The sequence below is a fragment of the Chenopodium album genome, chromosome 1, assembly GCF_948465745.1.
Source record: "Chenopodium album chromosome 1, dcCheAlbu1.1, whole genome shotgun sequence".
NCBI classification, from domain to species: domain Eukaryota; kingdom Viridiplantae; phylum Streptophyta; class Magnoliopsida; order Caryophyllales; family Amaranthaceae; genus Chenopodium; species Chenopodium album.
In genome coordinates this window covers 35,136-55,521 of record NC_137834.1, presented here as the reverse complement: position 1 = coordinate 55,521, position 20,386 = coordinate 35,136, and the positions used below count along the sequence as shown (strand labels likewise).

General features: G+C 34.3%; 1 pseudogene; it reads left to right on the top strand.

Annotated features, from left to right (window-relative positions):
• The first annotated feature begins 11,189 nt into the window (after positions 1-11,189).
• Positions 11,190-20,386, top strand: LOC145563641 (3-ketoacyl-CoA synthase 11 pseudogene; annotated as a pseudogene).

Sequence of the window (20,386 nt, the reverse complement as noted above, 5' to 3'; positions counted from 1 at the left end):
AAGTTACTGATTTTTGCTGAACTTAAATTATTTTGACTGAACTGAACTTATTTTTACTGAACTGAAATTATTTTTGCTGAACTGAATTGAACTTATTTCTACTGAACTGAAATTATTTTTACTTAATATTATTTTTTTAAGGTGAAGAGAACAGGGTCTAACACCTTGAGAATGAAGAAGCAGGATGGTATTGTGATTTTAGTGTAAAATTTTGGGGGAAAAAAGGTATTGTTTCCTAAAAAAAAATCAGGTATTGTAAAGGTGTAGATCTAAACCGATCAAGAGGTGTCTTTGTATAATAAATGGGTACAAAAGTCAACAAAGGAGGAAGTATATATATTTTTTTTAATTCCTAAACTAATTACTACTACCAGCCACCAATAACTGAAACAAATTTCGAAATTTGCGTAAATTAGTTCAAGTCTAACTTGGATTTCCACTCCTCTATCACTTTTATGTAACGATAATTTCTAATTCTATAAGACAAATAAATTGTTGTCAGGTAAATCTTAAGCTAATAACCAAAATTCTCCCAACAACCAAATGTAACAAAGAGACGTAATTATATGCAACCTATTGCATACTTGATACGTAAACATATACTTAGGTCGTCACGAAATTCTCCCAATAACAAGTTGAGTTGATTTTGGTTCGGGTTAATAATAAGTCGGGTTGAATTTGGGTCGAGTCAATAACATGTCGGGTTGATTTTGGGTCGGGTTTGTAACAGCTAGATCGGGTTGAATTTAATTTCGAGTTGTGTTAGTAACAGGTCGGGTTAAATTCGGGTCAGACTAGGAACATGTCGGGTTGAATTTAGGTCATGTTAGTAATAGGTCGGGTTAAATTGGGGTTTTGACGGGTTAAAACAGGTTTGGGTCAATTTCGGTTCAGGCCAATAATTTACGGGTTATATTCGGGTCGGCTCATCTCTAGGTTGGTTCATGTTCGGGTTCGATCTCAAATACTCGGGTTGACTCGGGTCTATGGTTGGTTTCAAGTCGGGTTCGGATTTTATTTTCAGTGGTTTCGAGTTCGGTGGGTGGTTTCGGGTTGATTGGGGGTTTTTGGTTTCGAGTTGAGTGGGTGGTTTTTGTTTAGGGGGTGCGGTGGTGGTGAGGTTGGAATTAGGGGGTGTCGGCAGTGGTAGGTTTGGGTTTGTGGGGGTCTCAGCAATGGTGAGCTTCGATCTGGGGTTTGACGATGGTGTGTTTGGGTTTGCGAGGGTGTCGTGTCGATCTGGGTGTAGGGGATGTCAGCGAAGGGTGGTGGCGGCGGCAGGGGTGGGTTTAAAAGTGAGTCAGTGGTGGTGGACTAGTGGGTGGCTTGGGTGGTTATTTAATCATTTTTAATTTTTCCCTCTCATACTTAATCACATACCCATATATCCCTTAATAACAATTTATGAAATTTTGACTTAGGAACTGTGCTAGAGCTCAAAGTTGCATGGAGATTATGAAATGTTAACGGAGGTAGTATGAGATTTTATTCGAATCATTTTGACGTTTTTTTTACAAGACTTTGACACATGGAGATTTACGTATTATATACTACGTATTTTTTTGTATATAACTATTAAGTTTTGTTTTACTGAATTTAAGTGCAGATATATGTAGATGTTTCCAAATTCAACGCAATGAAAGAAATTTTAGTTGAATAACCAGCTTTGTTAGATTGCTTTTGTACAATGCATGGCTAATGACACAACACACAAATATGTTGGAGTATTTGCAATTCTAGTAATGCAAATCGGAGATTTACCAAGTGAGTGTGCGAGGAGTTAATGAGGGAGGGATGTAGCAAGCAAGTTAGTGAGTTGCGCGAGACCGAGCTAGCAATGGAGCTAGAGCTCGGATGCTCGCAATGGCCTGCAGCAGATGTGAGCTATAGCTCGCCTATGTGCGAGCTATAGCTCGCTGCTGGCAGAGCCTTGCTAGAGCTCCAAGCGATAGCTCGCTGCTGGCAGACTCTTGCGACAGCCTGAGCGATAGCTCTCCAGCGAGGGAGCTATAACTCGCAGCTCAAGATGCCCTCGGCAAGGCTGAGCGATAGCTCTCTCTCTAGAGAACAATAGCTCACAAACCCACCGAGTCATGGGCCTTGCGTGAGGTGTGCGTGAGGCTTGTGATGTTATTTCCTTTTTCTTATTACTCCTATAAATACTACTCCTTGGCATTTATTCATTCATACGTTAATTTCATTATTGAAAATTACCCTAAACACACAAACACAAACCTACCTTTGAGATCTAAACAGTTCTTGAGCAATTCCACTCTTCGGGTTCGGGTGCACGAATTACGAAGGAGAGTTGCGTTAAACTTGGGGGGCGTGCGTCACTAGGAAACTTGTACCGGTGGTGGCGTATTTCGCTTTTAAGGTAGTGGATTTTGTTCCGCGGCGCGTCTGTGAGTTTGAGATTTTCAATCCAGGAAAGTTCTAATCTTTTATTTGTTATTGATTTCAACAATTATTTTACCAACAAAGTACACAAATCATAGAAATATAATCTTATGACAATACAAAAGCCTTTGATTTCTAGTTAATTATCATGCTGCTAATTGCTGCAGAATATATTTAATTTTTTTTAGTTTGTTGAATTTAAAGACAATAGTTGCTCATTAAAATTAGAAACTACTTTATTATTGTTGAAGCACCAAAATTTCACTGTTTTTATTAGTTACTATCTCTCTCTCTCTCTCTCTCTCTCTCTCTCTCTCTCTATATATATATATATATATATATATATATATATATATATATATATATATATATATATATATATATATATATATACATACATACATTAGAATTGAATCCTTGACCTTCCATAACTATACATCAAATAACTAACCAACTAAACCAACTACAAAACTAATACTTCGTATATTTTACACAAGATTTTTTATTTATATGTATCAAAATCTGGGCATTGGGGGGGGGGGGGGGAGGCTCGGATAGGCCCCCCTAGATCCGCCTATGAACGTGAGGGTATAGTGTTTAAGTAGATGAGAGTGAGAAAGGAGCTCAGGTGATTATTAGAGTTTTCTTCTGATTTCATAGAATCATCAAACTTAATTGTTGAATTTATATGAACTAATCATAACCAGCTAACTATAGTCTATATTTGAGTTAAAATTGAACTTAAATGCTTTTTTTAACTGAACTTAGCTAATGCAAGCTTATTATTCTCCGTATAGCTAAATATAAAGTGAACAAAACAAGGTTTAAGACAAATATATACTTAAAGGTTCAAATACATGAAAGTGTTTGATAAGAAGTATTGTACTCTCCCTGTCTTCAAATATTGTTCTCTTAGGTTTAATTTATGTAAACAATAAGTAATGATAATAGGATCGGATATTATGATTATTTGGTAGATAGTTGGAAATTATATTGTTCTATTAGGATATATATTTGTTAGAAATCCCTATATCATCTTACCTTTTACTAAATTTGAAATAACTCTTATAAATAGTGTTTGAATAACTATATCCTCAATCACTACTACAAAAATAGGCAAAGAGACCCGTCCAAATATACCTTAGAGACCATTCTTGGACGGGTCTCTATCTCAGGGGTCTGGTTTATAAAGAGAGTCGTCCAAATGAGGTGATCTGTTTGAAAAAAGGAGAGACCCGTTATGAAAGAGATGGGGTCTGTTATGATGACAAAGTGAATTAAAACCAAATCTTAAAAGAGACCCGTTACTAGAGAAATGGGGTCTGGGGTTGTTAAATGAAAGAGACCCGTCATTGAAGAAATGTGGTCTGCTTATAAAATATAACAGATCCCATATTAAAGATAGGAGGTCTCTTACATATTTGATTTTTTTAAACCATAATTGCTGATTTGGAGCTGTAGGGAATAATTTCAAGCCTTTAAAATCCCACTAGCTTGAACCCCACTGTGATCATACACTAAAGTACGGTGGCGTCCAAAAGGGAAGAAAATAGAGCAAAAGAGTCGCCAACAAGTTTTTTAAGGAACTTGTAAACCGTTCACGAGGTGAAGGTTACACCCCTTAACGATCCAAGAGATCGTCAACTCCATAAGGTCATGAACCAAATAAGGGTTCGGGGATGAAGGTACAAATCCAACCTAAAAGAGATTGAACCTGCCCTAATAATAGGCCTCTACTTTATTCTGCTCGTATTCATGTGCGCTTTCTAATTAACATGCAATCAATAGGTTAACCCTAAACCTGTTTAATCTATGTTGGTTGAATTTAATGCACAAACAAACTATTATTGGCGATCACTTGAAATATAATCATATTAACCCTAACAAGATTATTAATTATCTAATTAAGCGTGATTACAAGTACAAAATTCCCTTTAAACATGCATAAAAGGTGATCAAGCAATAAAGAATAAATAATGTATCAAGCAACATAATCAATAACAATCAATATCATGAATAATAATTATAAATAAAATAATCATGACAATCATAAATCATAATTAAAATAATAATAACAACAATATTCATAATCATGTTAAAGCATAATAAAAATAGCAAGATCCTAGACATGATACTAACAAGATTAATAACAAACCCTAGCATGTCACTAAGCGATAAAAATAAAATATTTAACCCTAACATGATACTAACATCATAAATATTAGGAAGAACGTAGGAAGCATCGCAGGAATCATAATAAGCATATTTGATATTATAACCTTTTCCCTAAACATGATACTAGGAATCATAATAACAATATAAACATGATCATAACATCAATTAAGCAATTAAAGTACTTACTTGGATGTTTCGTACCTCTTTCTAATAACAAAATACACGCGTTAGTAACTTCAAGGAAAATAATAATCAAAACAATTAAATTAAATAATTGAAATAGAGATTTGGGACCAAACCCTCAGAAATTAAAACCTTTCACGCCTAGGGCGAAGGCAACTTCGAATATGGCTAGGTGTTTCTAGATCTTGCGAAGGCGGAATTTTATATGAAAAATCAAGAAAGAATGAATGCTAAAGAAAGAATGTTTTTAATTAAGAATTGATGAAAGAAAACTTGTGAATGAAGAGAGTTGGTGAATGAAAGATGTAGATGATGAAGATAGTTGGTGTATGAAAACGGATTTTTAATACGATATTTATAGAGAAAATCAGCCAAAAAAGATAATTTAACAAAACAGAGTCTGAAGATCGCAAAACAGCATTGGCGCCAACCCTGGCTAACTGGCGCCAGGCACTAGTGGCTAGCGCCAGGCGCCAATGGCTAGCGTCTGGCGCCAAGACTGGTTCCAGGCGCTAAGGCCTGGGGTTGGACGCCAAACTGGATTTCAACGCGTTTTCGAAAATCTGATAAATTTACCGTACTGGAAGATAAAATAATATAATTCCTTCGAAAATGCTATTTGATCTTGATTAAAACTCTGAAAAGTCCTAATCGAATTAGGAATGAAAAGAACCTTCTAGAAGATTCTAGAAGACTAAAACCATTCCTAATTGCATTAGGAATGATAAATCATATTAGGCCCTCCCCTAGATCATTGGGCCGTACATAAAGCTCAAACCGGGCCCAGTTTAGTAAATTGGTCATAACTTCCTCAATATTCATTGGAATTGGGCTTATAATATATCGTTGGAAAGGTCTTTGCAAGCCCCATCCAACTACACCACTATTGGACCCATATCATGGACCAACCAAACTGGATTAGCTGTTTTCTTAAAATAAAGTTTTCAAAATCAGGGAGAAGAGAAAAGAAAATAAAACTTTCCGCAACACTAGACCTTTCCACACTTTCGTTTCATTCGATTATGACTCGACGTGAAAGGCACTCATCACTGGGTTTGGTTTTGGGGAGACACAAATGGGTGTCTACAAGAGCGCATTTTTTTTTTTTTTTTGTTATTTCAAATTTAAAATTTGAAATTTTAGGCTCGATTAAAATTGGCGGAAATGTAAATAAATTAAATTAACCTATGTGAAATTTCATAAAATAAATAATTTATAGGAAGCATTAACTAATTAAAATTTTCCTCTCCTCTTTTCTCTCTCCAAAACCCTAGCCTCCATTGTTGAATTTTGAAGGGGTTTCCATCGATTTTAATCAGTGGAAAGCCCCAATCCTTGTTTCTTTATTGTTTTTTTAGGTTTATAATAATGCTTCCTCTTTTTGGGAGGAACTTTTCTCCCTCGAAAGAAAGGGTTTCCGATCTCCTTCGAAAGATAAGGGTTTTTCGACCTCCTTCGAAAGACAAGGTTTATCTCCTCTTTTCGAGGGAGAAATTTCTTAGTTTTTTTTAATCCATGGTAGCAGATCTAATGGATTGTCGTGAAATTATTTTGTTGGTGAAAAAGTTATCAAGTTTTCGAATACGAACAGATGAATCATAAGGAAAACATCCTCACGGATATAAAGGATCGTTAGATTGTCTCTCCAACAAGGCTGTAATTTTCAGTGATATAAACGGGAGATGCTCCGCAGTGCAAGATCTACTTGACGATCGTAGTTTTTATGAAGGAAAATTCTATTTGATTCAATATCTTATGTATTTGTTAACGTCGAATCTCTATTGTAGATGTCGTATGACTTTTAATTAATGAAATATTTTTGCTATTAAAAAAAAAAAACTAATTAAAATTTTAATTACAAACTAATTGAAAATTACAAATATAGACTATGTGAAATTGACAACTACAATGTTAAACTAACTTAAACCAAAATTAACAAGTAAACACATGAACTAATGAACTTGTTGGTGGAGTTTGTAATCCTCGTTCCTTAAACTTCAATACATCCAAATTCATCATTAAATCTGCAATGCAAGTTCATTTAAAAGTCAGTACATGCATACAAATTCATCTCAGAAAACATTTTTCCAAGGTGTACCTCCTTAAACCTTATAAACGGCCCTCTTTATATAGAGATTCGTATAGTAGTTAACAAGATAATAATCAAATATTCTACGAGATCTTGAAGATAAATATCTTATATTTATATTATCTCCTAATTTAGATATATCTGACACCTAATAATAATTAACAAAATTTCGGTGTCAACAAATGCCCCCTTGAGACCTGTTATGGAGATTTGACATCGGATGCAACTTGGTCTCGAAATTTTCCTGTAGAATTTGAAAGCAAATTTGGCATGTCACCATTAAATCTACGAGTTTTGAAATTTGGAGAGCTGAGATGAAGAGCGAAAATTATCCCACCGAGCGTGCCAATTTGTAAACCATAAAAATTCAAACCTGCAACATTTAAATAAAGAGGTAGAAAATATACGGGAACAATTATTTTATTGATAATTTGTAGGTTACAACTCTCGTAGATCTCTTGATTTCTCTCTCCAAAGGGTTAGGGTTTTAATATGTGTTTATAGTACGGGGCCTTGTCGGCTTAATCCATACTATGTACCTACAATGTTTGGTAGGGAGGAGATGGAGTCTTTGTGACTTGTTTCATCCGAGCCTCATTAAACCCTATATTCGACCCTCATTATGTAGAGAGTCGTAGAGTAGTTTACAAGATGATAATAATATATTCTACGAGATTCTGAAGATAATAATAACATTACTCCATATAAAAACTTTAGAATGAGGAGGATCAAACCCTCAACCTCTTATATATAAGAGAGATAACTAATTCACCATCTAAGCCAATTATTATGTATGATATTAATATATAAAAAAATTTATATAAGTGCAAATCACAAGGTTCAATTAAAAAAAAAAAAAAAAAAACAAAAAAACAAAAACCTCAATTTTAGTTTGTCAATTACAAATTTTAAAAAACCTTTAAAATAATTTATCGATTGCACGTCTGCAATAGTAGCAACCCGGGGCAACGTCTGAGCTACTTACTAGTGGCATAATTAAAACTCAAATATGGAGTAATGTTATCATTTTCTTATTATGACGTGGCACCATATAAGTAAGGAAAAATTGGTACTATTATTATTTAAAAAAATTTACCAAAGAAGGAAAGAAAATGGAAAGTGGCAAGTAATTGGAAGCATTCTAAAAGTGGGGCGTTAAATACCGCAATCCAAAATGATCAAAATCGCCAACATTTAGTGTGAATTGACAACCATACCCTTGGTACGTCACTACTATCTTCCCTCTTGCCACCAATCACTAACACTTTGGCACCACCACCCCAATTGACGACTAACACCACCACCACACTGACCGGCGACGACGACCACCACCACAACTACCCTGACCGGCGTTGACCACCACCACCACCCTGACCGTCGACCCACCACATCCCCCTTAAAGATGACCCACCACATTCCCTCTTTGGCGGAAAGGTGGTGTTTTTTTTTTTTTTTTTTTTTTTTTTCTGACAACCGTACCAACCGGAGCTCAAAATCGATTACCGGTTTTGGGCTCCGGTTACCATGGAATCGGTTAAGGTGCACGATAACCGGAGCCCAAAACCGGTTACCATACGTGGTAACCGAAGCCCAAAACCGATTACCGTGCATGGTAACCGGAGCCCAAAACCGGTTACCATGCGCGATAACCGGAGCCCAAAATCGGTTACTGTGACGGTAACCGGTTTTGGGCTCCAATTACCGCGATTGCCTGAAATAAAAATATATATATATTAAACCACCATCTTCCAGCCGGTGAGGGAAGGTCGTGGGTCGTCATAGAGGAGGGTACGGTGGGTCGCCGATCAGGGTGGTGGTGGTCATCGCCGATCGGAAGGGGTTGTGGGTCGCCGGGAGGATAAGGGGTGGTGAAGTAATAAGGGTACGATTGTCCATTCACACCGAATGTTGGCGGCGGTGATCATTTTTTGTTGGCGGTGTTGACAAAAGTTGCAAATAAATATTAACGGAGGTAGTATATGTATTATTTTAAATGTCAAAAATCAAATTTGTCAACAAATATTAAATACTTAGGTGTATAATAAACTATTGACTGAAATAAGTAGTTAAGAAAACATAGGAAATGCACTCTATTTTCATGTTGTCAAGTGTAGCACATGCATGCATTTCCTCATGCCAAATTTCCACTACCGTCTGTCCGGTTAATAAATTGAGTGTTGCCCACTTTACCAATTCTCCTTGTTATGCGCTGTGTGAATCGAAGTTGAAACGTGAAACAAACATTTATAGCATTGCAGACCCATAAGTCCAGAAGACCAGAACTATACAATTAGATATATATTTTTTGTTAAATTTAATTCAATTAAAGTGAAATTTAAAAATGGAGAGAGCAAGTGACTGAGAAAGACGAAGAGGATAACATTAAGGGGGCGTTTGGTTCGGAAAATAGAAACGGAGTGGAAAGGAAACAAATAAAAGGGGGAAATGAATCATTTAGCTATTACCTTTTCATTTATTTGGTTTAACCATGAAAAGGGTATTTGTTTAGAGGAGAGTAAGGGTATTTGTTACCATACCCCAAGTTTTTGAGAGGTGACAAATGAAGGGTAACCATTACCCTTATATAATGGTAATTGTTACCATGCTTTCAAACCAAATACACGGTAACGGTATTGGTTTAATCGAATCCGTTTCCAAGCCATACTAACCAAATGACCCCTAAGAGAATTCAATTTATTGAATTAAAGTGAAGGTTATAGAAATAATAAAGTATAGTAAAGAAAGTTAAAAGGAGAAGGGTACATGTGGGAGATTGGTTTGTATTTTGGTTGAATTGAGAGGTGTACATGTGGCAGATTTATTTGTGTTTATAAATACTAAGTAGGGATAGATATAGATAAGTGTTGGTCTAACAATATTTTAGTACTCGTATAATGATTCTTATGATATTAAATTTTAAGTCATAACTTGGATATGACTTGATCAATCTTAGTTCAGGTAAAAAGGAAATTTTGTGCAGAACTACCCTAAAGATAGAGTCGTTTGTGAACAACTACCCATTTTTTTTTTATTTGTTTAGAACTACCCACAAGTTTGAAAACGTTTGGGTAGCACTACCCATTAACATTTTCCGTCCAATTAAGACGTTATCGGAGCCCACGTTTTTCACTTTTGCCACCCAATTAACTCTCCCAATTTGTTTAAAGGTTTTAATTTACCTAATTAGGATTTTAATTAGAATTCATTTTAGGGTTCATGAGTTAAGTATTATTTTGGGGATTTTGATTTTTAAGGTTTGGAGGTTTAATTGTGAAAATTTTAAGGTACAGGCGACTGTACCATGCTTGGTACAGACAAAAAACGCGGAATGAACATGTATATGTTTTATAAATAACATACAACTGTTTTATAAAGAACATATAGCTGTTTTGTAAAGAACATCCAGCTTTATGTTTTTTTTTTTTTTTATAATCTAAAGAACATATGTAATATTAATAAAGAACATGATAATATTATGTAATGAACATTATTTATATATACCCACTATAATTTGGAGACAAAATTCAAAGAACATTTAACAACAAGCAATGAGCATTATGTCACAAGCACATTATACAGATAATCAAAGAACATGAACATATGTTATTTTCACTTTTTTTTTGGTGTAAATATGTTTTTTTCACTGAAGGGTACATGTTCATTACATTTTAATAGTATGTTCTTTTCATTATAGTTATATGTTCTTCACTTTTCTATATTATGTTCTTTCATGCAAAATGGTTGTACAATGCAGCGTACCGGCGCCTACAGGAACCACTGATTGGTTTAATTGAATTGGGGTTTTTGCTTATTTTAGCATCAATTGGATATTGTAATTGAAAATAGTTAAAAATTAGGCCAAAATAACGTTTTAATTGGACGAAAAACGTAAGTGGGTAGTGCTACCCAAACTTTTCCAAACTTGCGGGTAGTTCTAAGCAAATAAAAAAAAAATAGGTAGTTGTTCTTAAATGACCTTATCTTTAGGTTATACACAAAATTTTTAGGTAAAAATTTAATTAGTGATAGAGTATAAAACATATTTTTAGATATCAACAATCAGTTTAAGCTTTTGGTTGAGATAATCATTTAATATGGTGTATCGGAGGTAGCGTGGTATAACCGCACAAATATAGATGAAGCAATAATTAGTTATGCATTAAATTTTACTTTCAATACTAAAGTGACCAACTGAACATATAGCGCCAGTGCGGACTGCAGAGTAGTGTACCATTAAACTACTCCGTTAAAAAAGTCTATAAAGTGATGAAGTGAGTTCACCTCTTACGCACATTTCTAACTTCTACCCAAAAAAAAAAAAAAAAAAAAAAAAAAACCAACTATGGCAGATTATGCAAAGAAAATCTCAAAATCAGCAACTTCACAAGAAGTTGAAATTCCAAAAAAGAAGACCCCTTTAAACTATTACACTTCAATTCAGCTCAAGTATGTTAAACTTGGTTACCATTATCTCATCTCGAATGCAATATACTTAATGTTGTTCTTCTTTTTCATTCCACTCGTAGTCCTCCCTCTTACTAAACAAGACTTATTCCAACTACGGGATAATCTTCTCAAACTTAACCATCACCCTGTTGGCGACTCCCTACTTATCCCTTTTGTCTTCCTAGCTATGCTCATTCTTTACCTGAGGGGCACCAGGAAGACGGTGTATTTGGTCGATTTTGCTTGCTGTAAGCCACACCCCTCTCGTAGAACTAGTAAGGCGACATGCGTAGATAGAATAGCTCATTGCGGGACATACACTCAAGAGAACGTTGAGTTTCAAAGGAAGTTGTTTGAGAAGTCCGGGGTAGGCGATGAGACGTACTTGCCGGAGGCAGTGATCCAAGTCCCTCCGAATACGACGATGGACGAGGCGAGGAAGGAGGCGGAAAATCTCATGTTTTTAGCAGTAGATGGATTGCTTGCAAAAGCAAAGGTTTTGCCTAAGGAAATAGGGATACTTATAATAAATTGTAGTGTTTTTAATCCTTTGCCTTCACTCTGTGCAACGGTGGTTAACCATTACAAGCTTAAGGAAGATGTTGTCACTTATAATCTTGGTGGCATGGGATGCAGTGCTGGCCTCATTTCCATTGATCTTGCTAAAGATCTTTTAAAGGTTTGCTGTCAAATTTTTTTTTTTATTCATTTTTTAAGGTTAGATGAAGGACTTTAGTGAGAGTAAAGGGGGAGGTAGAAAATCCCCCTACTCCCAAACATTTTGTAGTTGATGGGGCTTGAACTCGTGACCACAAAGTCACAAGGTGAGTTCCCACCGACTCCAATTTTTGCTTGGTATTTGGTTATTTGCTGTCAATTGCATGCAACTTAATTACATACAATATAATATAGTACTACTATAAAATATATAAAAATATATTTATGACATCATGCATGATAAAATCTTCTAAGGATGATTGCCTGATATATTTATATGAATATGTAAAAAAGTAGTTAGTTAGCTTGCTCAAATGTTAAATGGGATAATAACATGAATAAATGGCTAGGTGAAAAAAGTTAAGATAGTTGTGAGTTGTGACTTAATTAAATGAGCTTAGCTATGAAATATGGAATATATAAAAAGATTTTTTTATAATACAAGTATGTAAGTATGTTCATCACAAGAAACAACCAGCATGATGATATACCCTCTGGTTCATTTTGTTTGTATTCTTCGATTCTTTCGTATCTTGCACAATTTCCATTGCACACGTGTTATTGTGTAGCATAAATGATTATATACTACGTATAAATTATGGAAAAAATTATTTTCAAACTACACAACAAAGCGAACCAAACAATGAAGTATCATTCTCTTATATTATAATCGAGAAAGATTAAGATCTTCATTGAAATTATAACTATTTAAAACAAGGTTAATTAACATCAATGCATGGTTCATGCAGGCGGATGCACGATTCACATGGTGCATCTCTTCCAAAAAAAAGCGGAAAGAACATTGCATAAAAATATAAAGAACATTTAGTTTAAGTGAAAATAACATATTATAGAATTGTAAAGAACATTGTATAGAAATGTAAAGAACATTCCGTTAAAGTGCAAAGAACATGTTATAAAATTGTAAAGAACATAACGTGCAGTTAAATAATGTTCTTTATCTTCATGTTCTTTGATTGTCATAATAATGTACTTTTATTTGTGACATATGCTAATTGTTTATTTTGAAATGTTCTTTGAAATTTGTCTTTAGATTATGGTGGTTGAATAAAAATAATGTTCATTACATTATATTATATCATTAAAGGTGATAAAAAATTTGGGTCGGGCTGGGCTATAACATAATATCTCGTGTCCAAAAAACCCGGAAAATGTAGTGGGCTTTTCGGCTTTTTTTCGGGCCGAATTTGGATTTTTTTTTAACTAAAAATGCATTTTTAGGCTTGTCTAAACCCGCCCTATTTTCGGGTTGGATCGGGTCGGGTCTGGTCGGCCCGAAGTTGATCACCTCGAATTATCATGTTTTTAATTAATATTACGGATGTTCTTTAGATATATATAAAGAACGTGAAGTTGGATTTTTTTTTTTACAAAATAGGTATATGTTCTTTATAAAACAACTATATGTTCATTACAATACAACTCTAATTTGGATTTTCGACTTTTTTTCGGGCGGAGTTTGGATTTTTTTTTAACTAAAAAAGCATTTTTAGGCTTGTCTAAACCCGCCCTATTTTCGGGCTGGGCCGGATCGGGTCGGGCCGAAGTTGATCACCTCTAATTATCATGCTTTTAATTAATATTACGGATGTTCTTTAGATATATATATAAAGAACTTGAAGTTGGATGTTTTTTTTTTACAAAATAGGTATATGTTCTTTATAAAACAACTATATGTTCATTACAATACAGCTATATGTGATGTTCTTTATGAAAAAGATATATGTTCTTTACAAAACAATTAAATTGAGCCTGAAATGGTTTTATATGACCGAATTATCTAGTGGAGGACCCATTAATTAATATTCCTAAAGTTATTAGGATTGATTCTAATCTTTTAGAATAATCTAGAAGGTTATTTTGAGTTCTAATGGAGTTAGGAATAATAATTATCTTTTTAGAAAATAAAGAATTCTATTTGGATTAAAACAAGTGTTTTAACGAGATTAAATGTGATTTTTCAAAGGTAAGTATGGAAGTTAATAAATCGAGTTGAATTAGATTAAGGATTTCGTACGTTTTTTTGGAAAAACGCGTGAACCATCGCGAAACGACAGAACTAGCGCGCCACGACAAGTCTGTCGCACAGCGACAAGGCTGTCGCATCGTGCTGGACCCTTTCGCGCCGCGACAAAGGTAGTTTTATTCCAGATAGGATTCAGTCTTCTTCTGATCGTTTACGGACTATTTTTCTTATAAATAGGGTCGTATTTCCCCGTTTTTAATCATTCACAATCATCAATAATCATCTTTTATCTTCTCTCTCAAGCTAATAGCTTTTTCTTTCTCTCTCTTTCTAAGCCTTCCCTTTTCAAATAAAATACCGCATTCACGAGTCCTAAACACACCTTGCCAAGCTCGAAGTTACCTTCACCCTAGACGTGAAAGGTTGATAATTTCTGAGGATGTGGTCCTAAATCCCTATCACTACTAAAATTTGGCAAAATTGCAACCGCCTCTAACGGTCGCTGAAAATAGGGAAAATAGTCGTTGAAAATAATTGCGATCGTCAACGGTCGTGACGTGGGGGTCGCTATTTACTTGGTCACAAAAAAACAAATTTACGGTCGATTGATGATCGCAATTTTTTAACATTATTAATATTTTCAACTGTTGCAAATATTTATAATTGCGACCGGTTTAGTCAGCGGTCACAAATTTAAAATTACCGACCGTCATAAGCGGTCGCTAAAACTTTTAGAAAAAACAAAAAAAGAATTAATTAACAATTAGATCTAGGATTAAACAAGAAATAAAACAAAATTAATTTTTTTTTCGGGAAACAAATAGCAGCCACGACACCATATCCGGCTGCTGGTGGTGGCCGGCGGCCCACCGGTGGTGTGGTGGTGGCCGGCGGTGAAGTTAGCCAAAAAAGGGGAAGGGGAAAATAAAGAAAGAAAAAATAAAGAAGAAGGGAGAGAAATTTACCTTGGGTTTTCTCCACTCTGGGCAAAGTTTAATTTGCTTAAGTGTTAAATATTTATACCCTCTTTCTCTAGAAACCCTCCTTACCTAAACTTTCCTTCTTTACTCTTTCCTAATCCTTTTCCTAATAAAACTTTGTTAAAACAAAACTTTCCTAAAATAAACCTCAACTTTTATAAAATATATAATTAAATTAACTTTCCTTTTATAAAATATTCCAAACTTATTAAATTAAATAATTAAAATATCTTAATTAAAAATATTTTAAATTATTTAAATACTTCACAAAATACATATTTTAATAAAATACGTATAAAAATACGGGGTATTACATTAGGAACTCATATACAATTCACTCCCCTCTTGTAGTGTTCGTCTCAACTAACAAAAAGAACTGCTAATGATGAAGCATCTAGCTAGCCATCTACTGTTATAGCTTTCAACTATAGTAAAAAAGTACTACCTCCGTTTCTTTTTAGTTGACACGTATTCCTTTTTAGGAAGTTTTTTTAGTTGACACGTTTCCTTTTGGGGTAACTTTTTTACCTTGCATTTACAAGCTACCCCACTTGCTTTTTCATTCTCTCTCAATCTCTCTCCTCTCCTTAATATATGTGCCTAAATCAAACGCGTCAACTAAGTAGAAACAAATGAAGTATTTGATTTAATTGATTGCTCGGGGCTTGTTTAGTTCACCTTATTTTTGCTTATTTGATCTGATCTTGTCTAATATGATATGATCTAGTCTAATTGTCTGATTTGGCTAAACTTAGATTTGACCTTATGTACGTACGTGCAGTGTATGATAATCTATAAAGAAAAATGTATCAAGTGGGATCTTGTTAGATTCGTAATAATGTGTTTTATAATATATTAATATGTAATTTTCATAATTTTTTTCATTATGACGTTAAGGATATTATTTAGCTATAAAAAAATCACACATAAAATGATTTAGTGTGTCTAAACTTACTTATGTAGATCTGATATGAACTTATTTTATCTGATATGATTTGAAATTTTTATCTAAAATAAGTAAATTAAGGTAACTATGGCCTTAATCCTAGTTCTTAGTCCAAAAAAGAAAGAAAAAAACCTATATGACAAGTCATTAATGTCACGACAAGTTATCAATGTCCAGTTTGGTTTCTTTCTTTTTACGGTTTTTTCACCAGATATACCACTGAATTTTAACATAATTCACCAAATACAACCAGCATTTTTCAAATTCACCATATACACTTCAATTAAAATAAAATGTCACAATATGCCATAAATGACTAACGGATGTTAACACCGTTATTCATTAAGGCTAATAATGCCATGTGGCAACACATTATTGGTTCCTTTTTAATTATTTAATTTTAAAATAATTGTTCAATTAATTATCAAAAAAATTAAAATAAAAAACAAAAAAAACCCAACCACCCACATCCCCCGCCAACCACCACCCGCCGTTGCGGAATCTGACTAAAACCCCCGCGCTGGCACGGAATCTGACCAGAACTAACCCTAGTGTCGGCATGGTATCTAACCAAAACCTCGGCACCGGCCCGAAATCCGATCAGAATCCCTCGCACCGGTGCTGCTACCCTACCTTGTCCGCAAAACAACCTAACCACCAGCCACGAAACAAGCTATCTCCCCCGAAAAACCCTCCCCTAACCACCGACCGGTGCCCCCACCCCCTTCCTTTGCCCCGGCTATCCAAATTCATCCATCTCGGACCTATCTCCACCCCAACTGAACCACCACTACGTCGAAACACTAAAACCAAAATTTAGCGTTTCGATTTTAGTGTTTTAGGGTTTCAAGGTGGTTGGGTCAGGAGTATTTGGTGAAAAAATTGTTTTTTTAAAGTGTAAAATTTTATTTTACATATTTACATTCATTTAACACATATCTTAATTTTATATTACACAAGTAACCCCTGCCGCACCACAGGGGGAGGAGGGCTGGTGGAGGCCTGGTCCCCGTGGCCCAATTGCAAGTTTCTTTAATATCAAAAGCTGAGCCCCTTAAAATCTTATTATAAACAATGAATTTGCAAATTAATAATGTCTTGTAATCGACGGTTCAGTGGTAGAAGTGGACATATGAATCGACCCATTAGCAAAAGAGGTACCGTGATTAAGACATATTAGTTTGTTTTTATGCATTCAACCTTTCTTTTTGTTAATTTTGCAAAGTTTCTATTTATTAGTTTTGTTTATTTTATTTTTCCAATCCTTCTCATAATAATTTTCTCCATATTCTTAATCTACGTATAATATTATCTTAGTTAATATAAGTCTCGGCCCCTATACAATTTAATTCCTGGCTTCGCCCCTGCTGCACCATGTGGCCAGCACATACAAAAATTTGTCTATGAAAACATTGCATATACGGAGCATATTACCCCTCATCCAATTTTATTACTCCCTCCGTTTCATAATGTTAGTCCCATATGGAATCAATCACATAAAATAAGAAAATAAATATATTTGGAATCTAACATTAAAGTACAACATAATTCATGATTAGTTTACCTTATTTAACTTTTTTGATTTTTTATTAGGAAAGCACAAGTTATAATTGCATAATTTAAGGTAAAGATTTCCTTACTTAGAGTTATGCCATCAATCCACAACCAATCAATTTATAAAAAAATAAAGTTATAAATGAAATATATTCAATATGGGTAGATCTTTTTGAAACGTCCAAAATAGTATATGGAACTAACATTATGAAACGGAGGGAGTATATTTTAATTTTTAAATAAATAAAAAAAAAAAAGGTGGTACTTGGGCATACAAAGCAACGAAATCATATTTTTCAAGCAAAAATTTTTCTTGTGCTTTTAGATACTTTTGTAATCTTCTTGTCTTGTCATGTAAATAATGCATACAATTAATAATTATAAACCAAATTCAAATCACTGAAAGATAGACTTTTTTTTTTTTTTTTTTTTTTTAGTAGGATGAACGTATATATGTAAATCAGAGGTTGGTAACTGTATGTTTAACGTGGATAGTTTTTTTTTATATTTTTTTATCCTTTGTTTTTTTAAAAATAAATTCACTATTTTCTTTTCAAACAATTATCCTCGTATAATTCAATAACTGTAAAAAAAAAATAAAAAAAAAATAAAAAAAATTGTATAGTATTTCTAATAAAGGGTATTTTTGGAAAGAGAAAATTCCCAACCAAAATAGGTCTTCTCTTTAAAGAGTAACATAGATACTACCTCCGGTCCAATTTATTCGCAACAAAGGACATGTTTGCGGAAACCAAGGCAAAAGAATGAAAGCATGATTATGGAAACATAAGGATATATGCTTAATTATTAATCCACCCCCCCCCCCAAAAAAAAAAATAAATAAATAAATTTAACCTGAATTAATTAAATAACCCACCACCACCGACACCACCAAGCATCAAGTATTTAAATTTAGTACTACCTCCGTTACAAGTTATGTGCAACGATTTGACATAAAGCAAAAAGGAAAAACGTCTAATCGTTGCACATAACCTGTAACGGAAGTAGTATTTATTTAACATGCTCTTGATACCATGGTATATTTTCTAATATTGATTTGATCTCATATTTCTAAGACCCCGTTCTCTTCACCTTATTTTTGCTGAACTGAAATTATTTTTACTGAACTGAAATTATTTTTGCTGAACTTAAATTATTTTTACTGAACTGAAATTAATTTTACTGAACTGAAATTATTTTTGCAGAACTGAAATTAATTTTACAGATTCCATGTTATATTTCTTCTTTGAAGTTACTGATTTTTGCTGAACTTAAATTATTTTGACTGAACTGAACTTATTTTTACTGAACTGAAATTATTTTTGCTGAACTGAATTGAACTTATTTCTACTGAACTGAAATTATTTTTACTTAATATTATTTTTTTAAGGTGAAGAGAACAGGGTCTAACACCTTGAGAATGAAGAAGCAGGATGGTATTGTGATTTTAGTGTAAAATTTTGGGGGAAAAAAGGTATTGTTTCCTAAAAAAAAATCAGGTATTGTAAAGGTGTAGATCTAAACCGATCAAGAGGTGTCTTTGTATAATAAATGGGTACAAAAGTCAACAAAGGAGGAAGTATATATATTTTTTTTAATTCCTAAACTAATTACTACTACCAGCCACCAATAACTGAAACAAATTTCGAAATTTGCGTAAATTAGTTCAAGTCTAACTTGGATTTCCACTCCTCTATCACTTTTATGTAACGATAATTTCTAATTCTATAAGACAAATAAATTGTTGTCAGGTAAATCTTAAGCTAATAACCAAAATTCTCCCAACAACCAAATGTAACAAAGAGACGTAATTATATGCAACCTATTGCATACTTGATACGTAAACATATACTTAGGTCGTCACGAAATTCTCCCAATAACAAGTTGAGTTGATTTTGGTTCGGGTTAATAATAAGTCGGGTTGAATTTGGGTCGAGTCAATAACATGTCGGGTTGATTTTGGGTCGGGTTTGTAACAGCTAGATCGGGTTGAATTTAATTTCGAGTTGTGTTAGTAACAGGTCGGGTTAAATTCGGGTCAGACTAGGAACATGTCGGGTTGAATTTAGGTCATGTTAGTAATAGGTCGGGTTAAATTGGGGTTTTGACGGGTTAAAACAGGTTTGGGTCAATTTCGGTTCAGGCCAATAATTTACGGGTTATATTCGGGTCGGCTCATCTCTAGGTTGGTTCATGTTCGGGTTCGATCTCAAATACTCGGGTTGACTCGGGTCTATGGTTGGTTTCAAGTCGGGTTCGGATTTTATTTTCAGTGGTTTCGAGTTCGGTGGGTGGTTTCGGGTTGATTGGGGGTTTTTGGTTTCGAGTTGAGTGGGTGGTTTTTGTTTAGGGGGTGCGGTGGTGGTGAGGTTGGAATTAGGGGGTGTCGGCAGTGGTAGGTTTGGGTTTGTGGGGGTCTCAGCAATGGTGAGCTTCGATCTGGGGTTTGACGATGGTGTGTTTGGGTTTGCGAGGGTGTCGTGTCGATCTGGGTGTAGGGGATGTCAGCGAAGGGTGGTGGCGGCGGCAGGGGTGGGTTTAAAAGTGAGTCAGTGGTGGTGGACTAGTGGGTGGCTTGGGTGGTTATTTAATCATTTTTAATTTTTCCCTCTCATACTTAATCACATACCCATATATCCCTTAATAACAATTTATGAAATTTTGACTTAGGAACTGTGCTAGAGCTCAAAGTTGCATGGAGATTATGAAATGTTAACGGAGGTAGTATGAGATTTTATTCGAATCATTTTGACGTTTTTTTTACAAGACTTTGACACATGGAGATTTACGTATTATATACTACGTATTTTTTTGTATATAACTATTAAGTTTTGTTTTACTGAATTTAAGTGCAGATATATGTAGATGTTTCCAAATTCAACGCAATGAAAGAAATTTTAGTTGAATAA